The following is a 14,264-nucleotide window of genomic DNA, read 5'->3' as shown; positions in this document are numbered from 1 at the left end:
TTCGAGCCCATCCGGGAGCGGTGTTGTGACGTCTCAAATGTAACGTAAAATGTTAAAACTTTTCCACAATATGTGACAACCACTTAAATTCTGAGCTTCCGTGGCTCAATGGTTAGCGAATTCGGCTGTTAACCAATAGGTTGGTGGTTCGAGCCCACCCGGGAGCGGTATTTTGGGATCTCAAATGTAACGTTGAAAGCCAAAATTTTTCCACAATACCTGACGACCATTTAATTTTTGGGCTTCCGTGGCGCAATGGTCAGCTCGTTCAGCTGTTAGTCGAAAGGCTGGCGGTTCAAGCCCACCCGGAAGAGGTGTTGTGGGGTCTCAGATGTAGTGTAAAAAGTCAAAACCTACCCACAATACGTGACTACCATTTAATTTTTAGGCTTCCGTGGCGCAATGATTAGCGCGTTCAGCTGTTAATCGAAAGGTTGAAGGTTCGAGCCCATCCGGGAGCGGTGTTGTGACGTCTTAGATGTGACGTAAAAAGTCAAGGTTTTTCCACAATACCGGACGACCATTTAATTTTTGGGCTTCCGTGGCGCAATCGTTAGCGCGTTCGGCTGTTAACAGAAAGGTTGGTGGTTCGAGCACACCCGGGAGCGGTGCTATGAGGTCTCAGATGTTACGTAAAAAGTCCAGGTTTTTCCACAATACCGGACGACCATTTAATTTCTGAGCTTCCGTGGCTGAATGGTTAGCGCGTTCGGCTGTTAACCAATAGGTTGGTGGTTAGAGCCCATCCGGGAGCGGTGTTGTGAGGTCTCAGATGTAACGTAAAATGTCAGAGTTTTTCCACAATACCTGACGAACATTTAATTTTTGGGCTTCCCTGGCGCAATTATTAGCGCGTTCAACTGTTAATCGAAAGGCTGGTGGTTCAGGCCCACCCGGAAGAGGTGTTGTGGGGTCTCAGATGTAGCGTAAAAAGTCAAAACTTATCCACAATACGTGACAACCATTTAATTTCTGAGCTTCCGTGGCTCAATGGTTAGCGCGTTCGGCTGTTAACCAATAGGTTGGTGGTTCGAGCCCATCCGGGAGCGGTGTTGTGAGGTCTCAGATGTAACGTAAAATGTCAAGGTTTTTACACAATACCTGACGAGCATTTAACTTTGGGCTTCCGTGGCTCAATGGTTAGCGCGTTCGGCTGTTAACCAATAGGTTGGTGGTTCGAGCCCATCCGGGAGAAGTGTTGTGACGTCTCAGATGTAACGTAAAATGTCAGAGTTTTTCCACAATACCTGACGAACATTCAATTTTTGGGCTTCCGTGGCGCAATGATTAGCGCGTTCAGCTGTTAACCGAAAGGTTGGTGGTTCGAGCCCATCCGGGAGCGGTGTTGTGACGTCTCAAATGTAACGTAAAATGTTAAAACTTTTCCACAATATGTGACAACCACTTAAATTCTGAGCTTCCGTGGCTCAATGGTTAGCGAATTCGGCTGTTAACCAATAGGTTGGTGGTTCGAGCCCACCCGGGAGCGGTATTTTGGGATCTCAAATGTAACGTTGAAAGCCAAAATTTTTCCACAATACCTGACGACCATTTAATTTTTGGGCTTCCGTGGCGCAATGGTCAGCTCGTTCAGCTGTTAGTCGAAAGGCTGGCGGTTCAAGCCCACCCGGAAGAGGTGTTGTGGGGTCTCAGATGTAGTGTAAAAAGTCAAAACCTACCCACAATACGTGACTACCATTTAATTTTTAGGCTTCCGTGGCGCAATGATTAGCGCGTTCAGCTGTTAATCGAAAGGTTGAAGGTTCGAGCCCATCCGGGAGCGGTGTTGTGACGTCTTAGATGTGACGTAAAAAGTCAAGGTTTTTCCACAATACCGGACGACCATTTAATTTTTGGGCTTCCGTGGCGCAATCGTTAGCGCGTTCGGCTGTTAACAGAAAGGTTGGTGGTTCGAGCACACCCGGGAGCGGTGCTATGAGGTCTCAGATGTTACGTAAAAAGTCCAGGTTTTTCCACAATACCGGACGACCATTTAATTTCTGAGCTTCCGTGGCTGAATGGTTAGCGCGTTCGGCTGTTAACCAATAGGTTGGTGGTTAGAGCCCATCCGGGAGCGGTGTTGTGAGGTCTCAGATGTAACGTAAAATGTCAGAGTTTTTCCACAATACCTGACGAACATTTAATTTTTGGGCTTCCCTGGCGCAATTATTAGCGCGTTCAACTGTTAATCGAAAGGCTGGTGGTTCAGGCCCACCCGGAAGAGGTGTTGTGGGGTCTCAGATGTAGCGTAAAAAGTCAAAACTTATCCACAATACGTGACAACCATTTAATTTCTGAGCTTCCGTGGCTCAATGGTTAGCGCGTTCGGCTGTTAACCAATAGGTTGGTGGTTCGAGCCCATCCGGGAGCGGTGTTGTGAGGTCTCAGATGTGAGGTAAAAAGTCAAGGTTTTTCCACAATACCTGACGAACATTGAATTTTAGGGCTTCCGTGGCGCAATGGTTAGCGCGTTCAGCTGTTAATCGAAAGGTTTGTGGTTCGAGCCCAACCGGGAGAGGTGTTGTGGGGTCTCAGATGTAGCGTTAAAAGTCAAAACGTTTCCACAATACGTGACAACCATTTAATTTCTGAGCCTCCGTGGCTCAATGGTTAGCGCGTTCGGCTGTTAACCAATAGGTTAGTGGTTCGAGCCCACCCGGGGGCGGCGTTGTGGGATCTCAAATGTAACGTAGAAAGCCAAAGTTTATCCACAATACCTGACGATCATTTAATTTTTGGGCTTCCGTGGCGCAATGGTTAGGGCGTTCGGCTGTTAACCATTAGGTTGGTGGTTCGAGCCCACCCGGGCGCGGTGTTGTGGGATCTCAAACGTAACGTAGAAAGCCAATGTTTTTCCACAATACCTGACGACCATTTAATTCTTGGGCTTCCGTGGCGCAATGATTAGCGCGTTCAGCTGTTAATCGAAAGGTTGAAGGTTCGTGCCCACCCGAGAGAGGTGTTGTGGGGTCTCAGATGTAGCGTAAAAAGTCAAACATTTTCCGCAATACGTGAAAACCATTTAATTTCTGAGCTTCCGTGGCTCAATGATTAGCGCGTTCGGCTGTTAACCAATAGGTTGGTGGTTCGAGCCCATCCGGGAGCGGTGTTGTGACGTCTCAGATGTGACGTAAAAAGTCCAGGTTTTTCCACAATACCGGACGACCATTTAATTTTGGGGCTTCCGTGGCGCAATCGTTAGCGCGTTCGGCTGTTAACAGAAAGGTTGGTGGTTCGAGCACACCCGGGAGCGGTGCTATGAGGTCTCAGATGTTACGTAAAAAGTCCAGGTTTTTCCACAATACCGGACGACCATTGAATTTTTGGGCTTCCGTGGCGCAATGGTTAGCGCGTTCAGCTGTTAATCGAGAGGCTAGTGGTTCGAGCCCACCCGGGAGCGGCGTTGTGGGATCTCAAACGTAACGTAGAAAGCCAAAGTTTTTCCACAATACCTGACGACCATTTAATTTTTGGGCTTCCGTGGCGCAATGGTTAACGCGTTCGGCTGTTAACAAATAGGTTGGTGGTTCGAGCCCACCCGCGAGCGGTGTTGTGGGATCTCAAATGTAACGTAGAAAGCCAAAGTTTTTCCACAATACGTGATAAACATTTAATTTCTGAGCTTCCGTGGCTGAATGGTTAGCGCGTTCAGCTTTTAACCAATAGGGTGGTGGTTCGAGCCCACCCGGGAGCGGTGTTGTGGGATCTCAAATGTAACGTAGAAAGACAAAGTTTTTCCACAATAACTGACGAACATTTAATTTTTGGGCTTCCGTGGCTCAATGGTTAGCGCGTTCGGCTGTTAACCAATAGGTTGGTGGTTCGAGCCCATCCGGGAGCGGTGTTGTGAGGTCTCAGAAGTGACGTAAAAAGTCAAGGTTTTTCCACAATACCTGACGAACATTTAATTTTTGGGCTTCCATGGCGCAATGGTTAGCGCGTTCGGCTGTTAACCGAAAGGTTGGTGGTTCGAGCCCAACCGGGAGAGGTGTTGTGGGGTCTCAGATGTAGCGTAAAAAGTCAAAACTTATCCACAACACCTGACAACCATTTAATCTCTGAGCTTCCGTGGCTCAATGGTTAGCGCGTTCGGCTGTTAACCAATAGGTTGGTGGTTCGAGCCCATCCGGGAGCGGTGTTGTGAGGTCTCAGATGTAACGTAAAATGTCAGAGTTTTTCCACAATACCTGACGAACATTTAATTTTTGGGCTTCCGTGGCGCAATGGTTAGCGCGTTCGGCTGTTAACCAATAGGTTGGTGGTTCGAGCCCATCCGGGAGCGGTGTTGTGAGGTCTCAGATGTGACGTAAAAAGTCAAGGTTTTTACACAATACCTGACGAGCATTTAATTTTTAGCTTCCGTGGCGCAATGGTTAGCGCGTTCAGCAGTTAACAAATAGGTTAGTGGTTCGAGCCCACCCGGGAGCGGCGTTGTGGGATCTCAAACGTAACGTAGAAAGCCAAAGTTTTTCCACAATACCTGACGACCATTTAATTTTTGGGCTTCCGTGGCGCAATGGTTAACGCGTTCGGCTGTTAACCAATAGGTTGGTGGTTCGAGCCCACCCAGGAGCGGTGTTGTGGGATCTCAAATGTAACATAGAAAGCCAAAGTTTTTCCACAATACGTGACGACCATTTAATTTCTGAGCTTCCGTGGCTCAATGGTTAGCGCGTTCGGCTGTTAACCAATAGGTTGGGGGTTCGAGCCCATCCGGGAGCGGTGTTGTGAGGTCTCAGAAGTGACGTAAAAAGTCAAGGTTTTTCCACAATACCTGACGATCATTTAATTTTTGGGCTTCCATGGCGCAATGGTTAGCGCGTTCGGCTGTTAACCGAAACGTTGGTGGTTCGAGCCCAACCGGGAGAGGTGTTGTGGGGTCTCAGATGTAGCGTAAAAAGTCAAAACTTTTCCACAATACGTGACGACCATTTAATTTCTGAGCTTCCGTGGCTGAATGGTTAGCGCGTTCAGCTTTTAACCAATAGGGTGGTGGTTCGAGCCCACCCGGGAGCGGTGTTGTGGGATCTCAAATGCAACGTAGAAAGACAAAGTTTTTCCACAATACCTGACGACCATTTATTTTTTGGGCTTCCTTGGCGCAATGGTTAGCGCGTTCAGCTGTCAACCGAAAGGTTGGTGGTTCGAGCCCAACCGTGAGAGGTGTTGTAGGGTCTCAGATGTAACGTAATAAGTCATAACTTATCCACAATACCTGACAACCATTTAGTCTCTGAGCTTCCGTGGCTCAATGGTTAGCGCGTTCGGCTGTTAACCAATAGGTTGGTGGTTCGAGCCCATCCGGGAGCGGTGTTGTGAGGTCTCAGATGTAACGTAAAATGTCAGAGTTTTTCCACAATACCTGACGAACATTTAATTTTTGGGCTTCCGTGGCGCAATGGTTAGCGCGTTCGGCTGTTAACCAATAGGTTGGTTGTTCGAGCCCTTCCGGGAGCGGTGTTGTGAGGTCTCAGATGTAACGTAAAATGTCAGAGTTTTTCCACAATACCTGACGAACATTTAATTTTTGGGCTTCCTTGGCGCAATTATTAGCGCGTTCAACTGTTAATCGAAAGGCTGGTGGTTCAAGCCCACCCGGAAGAGGTGTTGTAGGGTCTCAGATGTAACGTAAAAAGTCATAAATTATCTACAATACCTGACAACCATTTAATTTGTGAGCTTCCGTGGCTCAAAGGTTAGCGCGTTCGGCTGTTAACTAATAGGTGTGTGGTTCGAGCCCATCCGGGAGCGGTGTTGTGACGTCTCAGATGTGATGTAAAAAGTCAAGGTTTTTTCCACAACACCTGACGACCATTTAAATTTTGGGCTTCCGTGGCGCAATGGTGAGCGCGTTCGGCTGTTAACCAATAGGTTGGTGGTTCGAGCCCATCCGGGAGCGGTGTTGTGAGGTCTCAGATGTAACGTAAAATGTCAAGGTTTTTACACAATACCTGACGAGCATTTAACTTTGGGCTTCCGTGGCTCAATGGTTAGCGCGTTCGGCTGTTAACCAATAGGTTGGTGGTTCGAGCCCATCCGGGAGAAGTGTTGTGACGTCTCAGATGTAACGTAAAATGTCGGAGTTTTTCCACAATACCTGACGAACATTTAATTTTTGGGCTTCAGTGGCGCAATGGTCAGCGCGTTCAGCTGTTAACCGAAAGGTTGGTGGTTCGAGCCCAAACGAGAGAGGTTTTGTGGGGTCTCAGATGTAGCTTGAAAAGTCGTAACTTTTCAACAATACCTGACAACCATTTAATTTCTGAGCTTTCGTGGCTCAATGGTTAGCGCGTTCGGCTGTTAACCAATAGGTTGGAGGTTCTAGCCCATCCGGGAGCGGTGTTGTGATGTCTCAGATGTAACGATTTTTTTCGGTACTTTTTTGAATGCATTTTTTTCTTGAGAAATCTTTGACCGAATTCAGCTTAATTCCCTATAAAACACTCATTGAAAGTGATTTCATCTCGATTGAACAATAATTAAAAATTTACCTCGATTTTTAATAACATTTTCAAAATCGACGTTTCACGGCCAAAGAAGCATACTTTGAGTATTTCTTCACTATTTTCAAATATATTCTTTGAAACCATTATTTTTATACTTTTTGCTTTAATTCAAGCAATGTAACGATATTCATTCAAAAAACTGTTAAAATTCAATTTTCAATAAGAAATCGTATTCACGGATTTTGTGTCTTGAAGAAGAAAAACCTGCGATTTTTTCGGTACTTTTTTGAATGAATTTTTTTCTGGAGAAATTTTTGACCGAATTCAGCTTAATTCCCTATAAAACACTCATTGAAAGTGATTTCATCTCGATTGAACAATAAATAAAAATATACCTCGATTTTTAATAACATTTTCAAAATCGACGTTTCACGGCCAAAGAAGCATACTTTGAGTATTTCTTCACTATTTTCAAATATGTTCACTGAAAGCATTATTTTTATACTTTTTGCTTTAATTCAAGCAAATGTAACGATATTCAATCAAAAAACTGTTAAAATTAAATTTTTCAATAAGAAATCGTTGTCACGGATTTTGTATCTTGAAGAAGAAAAACATGCGATTTTTTCGGTACTTTTTTGAATGCATTTTTTTCAGGAGAAATTTTTGACCGAATTCAGCTTAATTCCCTATAAAACACTCATTAAAAGTGATTTCATCTCGATTGAACAATAAATAAAAATATACCTCGATTTTTAATAACATTTTCAAAATCGACGTTTCACGGCCAAAGAAGCATACTTTGAGTATTTCTTCACTATTTTCAAATATGTTCACTGAAAGCATTATTTTTATACTTTTTGCTTTAATTCAAGCAAATGTAACGATATTCAATCAAAAAACTGTTAAAATTAAATTTTTCAATAAGAAATCGTTGTCACGGATTTTGTATCTTGAAGAAGAAAAACATGCGATTTTTTCGGTACTTTTTTGAATGCATTTTTTTCAGGAGAAATTTTTGACCGAATTCAGCTTAATTCCCTATAAAACACTCATTAAAAGTGATTTCATCTCGATTGAACAATAAATAAAAATATACCTCGATTTTTAATAACATTTTCAAAATCGACGTTTCACGGCCAAAGAAGCATACTTTGAGTATTTCTTCACTATTTTCAAATATATTCTTTGAAACCATTATTTTTATACTTTTTGCTTTAATTCAAGCAATGTAACGATATTCATTCAAAAAACTGTTAAAATTCAATTTTCAATAAGAAATCGTATTCACGGATTTTGTGTCTTGAAGAAGAAAAACCTGCGATTTTTTCGGTACTTTTTTGAATGAATTTTTTTCTGGAGAAATTTTTGACCGAATTCAGCTTAATTCCCTATAAAACACTCATTGAAAGTGATTTCATCTCGATTGAACAATAAATAAAAATATACCTCGATTTTTAATAACATTTTCAAAATCGACGTTTCACGGCCAAAGAAGCATACTTTGAGTATTTCTTCACTATTTTCAAATATGTTCACTGAAAGCATTATTTTTATACTTTTTGCTTTAATTCAAGCAAATGTAACGATATTCAATCAAAAAACTGTTAAAATTAAATTTTTCAATAAGAAATCGTTGTCACGGATTTTGTATCTTGAAGAAGAAAAACATGCGATTTTTTCGGTACTTTTTTGAATGCATTTTTTTCAGGAGAAATTTTTGACCGAATTCAGCTTAATTCCCTATAAAACACTCATTAAAAGTGATTTCATCTCGATTGAACAATAAATAAAAATATACCTCGACTTTTAATAACATTTTCAAAATCGACGTTTCACGGCCAAAGAAGCATACTTTGAGTATTTCTTCACTATTTTCAAATATGTTCACTGAAAGCATTATTTTTATACTTTTTGCTTTAATTCAAGCAAATGTAACGATATTCAATCAAAAAACTGTTAAAATTAAATTTTTCAATAAGAAATCGTTGTCACGGATTTTGTATCTTGAAGAAGAAAAACATGCGATTTTTTCGGTACTTTTTTGAATGCATTTTTTTCAGGAGAAATTTTTGACCGAATTCAGCTTAATTCCCTATAAAACACTCATTAAAAGTGATTTCATCTCGATTGAACAATAAATAAAAATATACCTCGATTTTTAATAACATTTTCAAAATCGACGTTTCACGGCCAAAGAAGCACATTTTGAGTATTTCTTCACTATTTTCAAATATAACCACTGAAACCATTATTTTTATACTTTTTGCTTTAATTCAAGCAATGTAACGATATTCATTCAAAAAACTGTTAAAATTCAATTTTCAATAAGAAATCGTTGTCACGGATATTGTATCTTGAAGAAAAAAAACATGCGATTTTTTCGGTACACTTTTGAATGCATTTTTTTGGAGAAATGTTTGACCGAATTCAGCTTAATTCCCTATAAAACACTCTTTGAAAGTGATTTCATCTTGATTGAACAATAATTAAAAATTTACCTCGATTTTTAATAACATTTTCAAAATCGACGTTTCACGGCCAAAGAAGCATACTTCACTCCCGGAAGGCCACAGGTTCGAAACCGCGAAGTTTTTTTTTTGCTTGGAACATGCAAAGACCTTTATAATTATCCGAACATTTGTGTCAAGGTCACATTATTTACATCCCCGTATCTCTGGTAGAACCAGAGTTACGAGCCTCCAGAATTTAGTCTAATGTATTTCCTATGGAGGGGTTTGTTTGTTTACGATTAGCTTAATTACTCGACTACTGTTTGTCGTAGCCCTAATTCTTAGTATGGCTAGATGGGGAACAAATTGGTCTATAACATACTCAAAGGACATCCCCGTATCTCCAGTAGAAACAGAGTTACGAGCCTGCAAAGTTTATTTTCAAAAATCAAAAGTAACCTTCTAACAATAAGTGAGACAAAAAGTAAGTTGACGACGATATTGCGGTAGCCTCAAGTTTAAAGTATCCTCGTATGGGGAGCAAAGAGTACTATAACATATCCAAAGGAGATCCCAGTATCTCTTGTAGAACAAGAGTTATGAGCCTCCAAAGTTTAGTGCAAAAATCATAAGTAACATAATAAAAATAAGTGAGACGATACCAAAGTTGACGAACATTTTGCTTAATATCTCGGCCCCTGTTTGTCGTAGCTCAATGTTTTTAGTATGGTTAGATGGGGGACAAATTGGAATAAAACATACTCAAAGGACATCCCCGTATCTCTAGTAGAAACAGAGTTACGAGCCTGCAAAGTATAGTCTAATGCATTTCCTATGGAGGGGTTGTTTGTTTACGTTTAGCTTAATTACTCGGCCCCTGTTTGTCGTAGCCCAAAGTTTTTAGTATGGTTAGATGGGAAACAAATTGGACTATAACATATCCTAAGGACATCCCCGTATCTCAAGTAGACACAGAGTAATGGGCCTGCAAAGTATAGTCTAATGCATTTCCTATGGAGGGGTTGTTTGTTTACGTTTAGCTTAATTACTCGGCCCCTGTTTGTCGTAGCTCAATGTTTTTAGTATGGTTAGATGGGGGACAAATTGGACTATAACATACTCAAAGGACATCCCCAAATCTCCTGTAGAAACAGAGTTACGAGCCTGCAAAGTATAGTTTAATGCATTTTCTATGGAGGGGTTTGTTTGTTCACGTATTGCTTAATTACTTGACCCTGTTCCTTCGATTAAAAATAATAACATATCTTTAGTGTAGCGGTTATCGCATCCGCCTCACTCCCGGAAGGCCACAGGTTTGAAACCGCGAAGTTTTTTTTTTTGCTTGGAACATGCAAAGACCTTTATAATTATCCGAACATTTGTGTCAAGGTCACATTATTTACATCCCGTATCTCTGGTAGAACCAGAGTTACGAGCCTCCAGAATTTAGTCTAATGTATTTCCTATGGAGGGGTTTGTTTGTTTACGATTAGCTTAATTACTCGACTACTGTTTGTCGTAGCCCTAATTCTTAGTATGACTAGATGGGAGACAAATTGGTCTATAACATACTCGAAGGACATCCCCGTATCTCCAGTAGAAACAGAGTTACGAGCCTGCAAAGTTTATTTTCAAAAATCAAAAGTAACCTTCTAACAATAAGTGAGACAAAAAATAAGTTGACGACGATATTGAGGTAGCCTCAAGTTTAAAGTATCCTTGTATGGGGAGCGAAGAGTACTATAACATATCCAAAGGAGATCCCAGTATCTCTTGTAGAACAAGAGTTATGAGCCTCCAAAGTTTAGTGCAAAAATCATAAGTAACATAATAAAAAAAAGTGAGACGATACCAAAGTTGACGAACATTTTGCTTAATATCTCGGCCCCTGTTTGTCGTAGCTCAATGTTTTTAGTATGGTTAGATGAGGGACAATTTGGACTATAACATATCCTAAGGACATCCCCGTATCTCCAGTAAAAACAGAGTTACGAGCCTGCAAAGTATAGTCTAAGGCATTTTCTATGGAGGGGTTTGTTTGTTCACGTATTGCTTAACTTCGGTGATCGGACGTGAACCGGTGTATTCAGCGTGATATGGCCGTTGCCGAGAGTGCTAGTTAATAATTCGAATTTAAATTAAGTGAGACAAATTAACCTTCATCATTTTAAAACAATAACAAAAAGAAAACATGTTTGCTTTTTTCATATCTATTAAAATTTAAAAGAGGAAAAAAAAGTGAAAAAGTCAACGGCACGCAGTGTTCCTATCCTAAGTGGTCTCCCTCCCAAGTAGTGACTGCGCTCGACGCTGCTTAACTTCGGTTATCGGACGAGAACCGGTGCATTCAGCGTGATATGGCCGTTGCCGAGAGTGCTAGTTAATAATTTGAATTTAATTAACTTTCATCTTTATAAAACAATAACAAAAAGAATATATGTTTGCTTTTTTCATATCTGGTGGAATTTGAAAGAGGAAACAAAAGTGAATAAGCAAACGGCACGCAGTATTCCCAAGTACTGACTGCGCTCGACGCTGCTAACGTCGGCGATCGGACGAGAACCGGTGTTCTCAGCGTGATATGGCCGTTGCCGAGAGTGCTAGATAATAATTCGAATTTAAATTAAGTGAGACAAATTAACCTTCATATTTTTCAAACAATAACAAAAAGAAAATATGTTTGCTTTTTTCATATCTATTGGAATTTAAAAGAGGAAAAAAAAGTGAAAAAGCCAACGCCACGCAGTGTTCCTAAGTGGTCGCCCTCCCAAGTACTGACTGCGCTCGACGCTGCTTAACTTCGGTTATCGGACGAGAACCGGTGTATTCAGCGTGATATGGCCGTTACCGAGAGTGCTAGTTAATAATTCGATTTTAAATTAAGTGAGACAAATTAACCTTCATCATTTTAAAACAATAACAAAAAGAAAACATGTTTGCTTTTTTCATATCTATTAAAATTTAAAAGAGGAAAAATAAGTGAAAAAGCCAACGGCACGCAATGTTCCTAAGTGGTCTCCCTCCCAAGTAATGACCGCGCTCGACGCTGCTTAACTTCGGTTATCGGACGAGAATCGGTGTATTCAGCGTGATATGGCCGTTGCCGAGAGTGCTAGATAATAATTTGAATTTAATTAACTTTCATCTTTATAAAACAATAACAAAAAGAAGATATGTTTGCTTTTTTCATATCTGGTGGAATTTGAAAGAGGAAACAAAAGTGAAAAAGCAAACGGCACGCAGTATTCCCAAGTACTGACTGCGCTCGACGCTGCTAACGTCGGCGATCGGACGAGAACCGGTGTTCTCAGCGTGATATGGCCGTTGCCGAGAGTGCTATTTAATAATTCGGATTTAAATTAAGTGAGACAAATTAACCTTCATCATTTAAAAACAATAACAAAAAGAAAACCTGTTTGCTTTTTACGTATCTATTAAAATTTAAAAGAGGAAAAAAAAGTGAAAAAGCCAACGGCACGCAGTGTTCCTAAGTGGTCTCTCTCCCAAGTAATGACTGCGCTCGACGTTGCTTAACTTCGGTTATCGGACGAGAACCGGTGTATTCAGCGTGATATGGCCGTTGCCGAGAGTGCTAGATAATAATTCGAATTTAAATTAAGTGAGACAAATTAACCTTCATCTTTTTCAAACAATAACAAAAAAGAAAATATATTTGCTTTTTTCATATCTATTAAAATTTAAAAGAGGAAAAAAAAGTGAAAAAGCCAACGGCACGCAGTGTTCCTAAGTGGTCTCCCTCCCACGTAATGACTGCGCTCGACGCTGCTTAACTTCGGTTATCGGACGAGAACCGGTGTATTCAGCGTGATATGGCCGTTGCCGAGAGTGCTAGATAATAATTCGAATTTAAATTAAGTGAGACAAATTAACCTTCATCATTTTAAAACAATAACAAAAAGAAAACATGTTTGCTTTTTTCATATCTATTAAAATTTAAAAGAGGAAAAATAAGTGAAAAAGCCAACGGCACGCAGTGTTCCTAAGTGGTCTCCCTCCCAAGTAATGACCGCGCTCGACGCTGCTTAACTTCGGTTATCGGACGAGAACCGGTGTATTCAGCGTGATATGGCCGTTGCCGAGAGTGCTAGATAATAATTCGAATTTAAATTAAGTGAGACAAATTAACCTTCATCTTTTTCAAACAATAACAAAAAAGAAAATATATTTGCTTTTTTCATATCTATTAAAATTTAAAAGAGGAAAAAAAAGTGAAAAAGCCAACGGCACGCAGTGTTCCTAAGTGGTCTCCCTCCCAAGTAATGACTGCGCTCGACGCTGCTTAACTTCGGTTATCGGACGAGAACCGGTGTATTCAGCGTGATATGGCCGTTGCCGAGAGTGCTAGATAATAATTCGAATTTAAATTAAGTGAGACAAATTTACCTTCATCTTTTTCAAACAATAACAAAAAGAAAATATGTTTGCTTTTTTCATATCTATTGGAATTTAAAAGAGGAAAAAAAAGTGAAAAAGTTAACGGCACGCAGTGTTCCTAAGTGGTCGCCCTCCCAAGTACTGACTGCGCTCGACGCTGCTTAACTTCGGTTATCGGACGAGAACCGGTGTATTCAGCGTGATATGGCCGTTGCCGAGAGAGCTAGTTAATAATTTGAATTTAATTAACCTTCATCTTTATAAAACAATAACAAAAAGAAGATATGTTTGCTTTTTTCATATCTGGTGGAATTTAAAAGAGGAAACAAAAGTGAAAAAGCAAACGGCACGCAGTATTCCCAAGTACTGTATGCGCTCGACGCTGCTTTACTTCGGTGATCGGACGTGAACCGGTGTTTTCAGCGTGATTTGGCCGTTGCCGAGAGTGCTAGTTAATAATTCGAATTTAAATTAAGTGAGACAAATTAACCTTCATCATTTTAAAACAATAACAAAAAGAAAACGTGTTTGCTTTTTTCATATCTATTAAAATTTAATGCATTAGACTATACTTTGCAGGCCCATTACTCTGTGTCTACTTGAGATACGGGGATGTCCTTAGGATATGTTATAGTCCAATTTGTTTCCCATCTAACCATACTAAAAACTTTGGGCTACGACAAACAGGGGCCGAGTAATTAAGCAAAACGTAAACAAACAACCCCTCCATAGGAAATGCATTAGACTATACTTTGCAGGCCCATAACTCTGTGTCTACTAGAGATACGGGGATGTCCCTAGGATATGTTATAGACCAAATTGTCCCCCATCTAACCATACTAAAAACATTGAGCTACGACAAACAGGGGCCGAGATATTAAGCAAAATGTTCGTCAACTTTGGTATCGTCTCACTTATTTTATTATGTTACTTATGATTTTTGCACTAAACTTTGGAGGCTCATAACTCT

General features: G+C 40.5%; 8 pseudogenes; all 8 read right to left on the bottom strand.

Annotated features, from left to right (window-relative positions):
- Positions 1-11,144: 11,144 nt before the first annotated feature.
- Positions 11,145-11,268, bottom strand: LOC149649992 (5S ribosomal RNA; annotated as a pseudogene).
- A 361-nt stretch (positions 11,269-11,629) lies between these two features.
- Positions 11,630-11,748, bottom strand: LOC149649991 (5S ribosomal RNA; annotated as a pseudogene).
- A 137-nt stretch (positions 11,749-11,885) lies between these two features.
- On the bottom strand, positions 11,886-12,004 carry LOC149649990 (5S ribosomal RNA; annotated as a pseudogene).
- A 361-nt stretch (positions 12,005-12,365) lies between these two features.
- Positions 12,366-12,484, bottom strand: LOC149649989 (5S ribosomal RNA; annotated as a pseudogene).
- A 138-nt stretch (positions 12,485-12,622) lies between these two features.
- LOC149649988 (5S ribosomal RNA) lies at positions 12,623-12,741 on the bottom strand (annotated as a pseudogene).
- A 137-nt stretch (positions 12,742-12,878) lies between these two features.
- On the bottom strand, positions 12,879-12,997 carry LOC149649987 (5S ribosomal RNA; annotated as a pseudogene).
- A 138-nt stretch (positions 12,998-13,135) lies between these two features.
- On the bottom strand, positions 13,136-13,254 carry LOC149649986 (5S ribosomal RNA; annotated as a pseudogene).
- Positions 13,255-13,391: 137 nt separating this feature from the next.
- On the bottom strand, positions 13,392-13,510 carry LOC149649985 (5S ribosomal RNA; annotated as a pseudogene).
- Positions 13,511-14,264: the final 754 nt, after the last annotated feature.

This window comes from Phalangium opilio, unplaced genomic scaffold, assembly GCF_054372755.1.
Source record: "Phalangium opilio isolate 3A_F unplaced genomic scaffold, DU_Popi_V2 ptg000087l_1, whole genome shotgun sequence".
In the NCBI taxonomy this organism is placed as follows: Eukaryota; Metazoa; Arthropoda; class Arachnida; order Opiliones; family Phalangiidae; genus Phalangium; species Phalangium opilio.
This window is presented reverse-complemented; position numbering and strand designations above follow the sequence as displayed.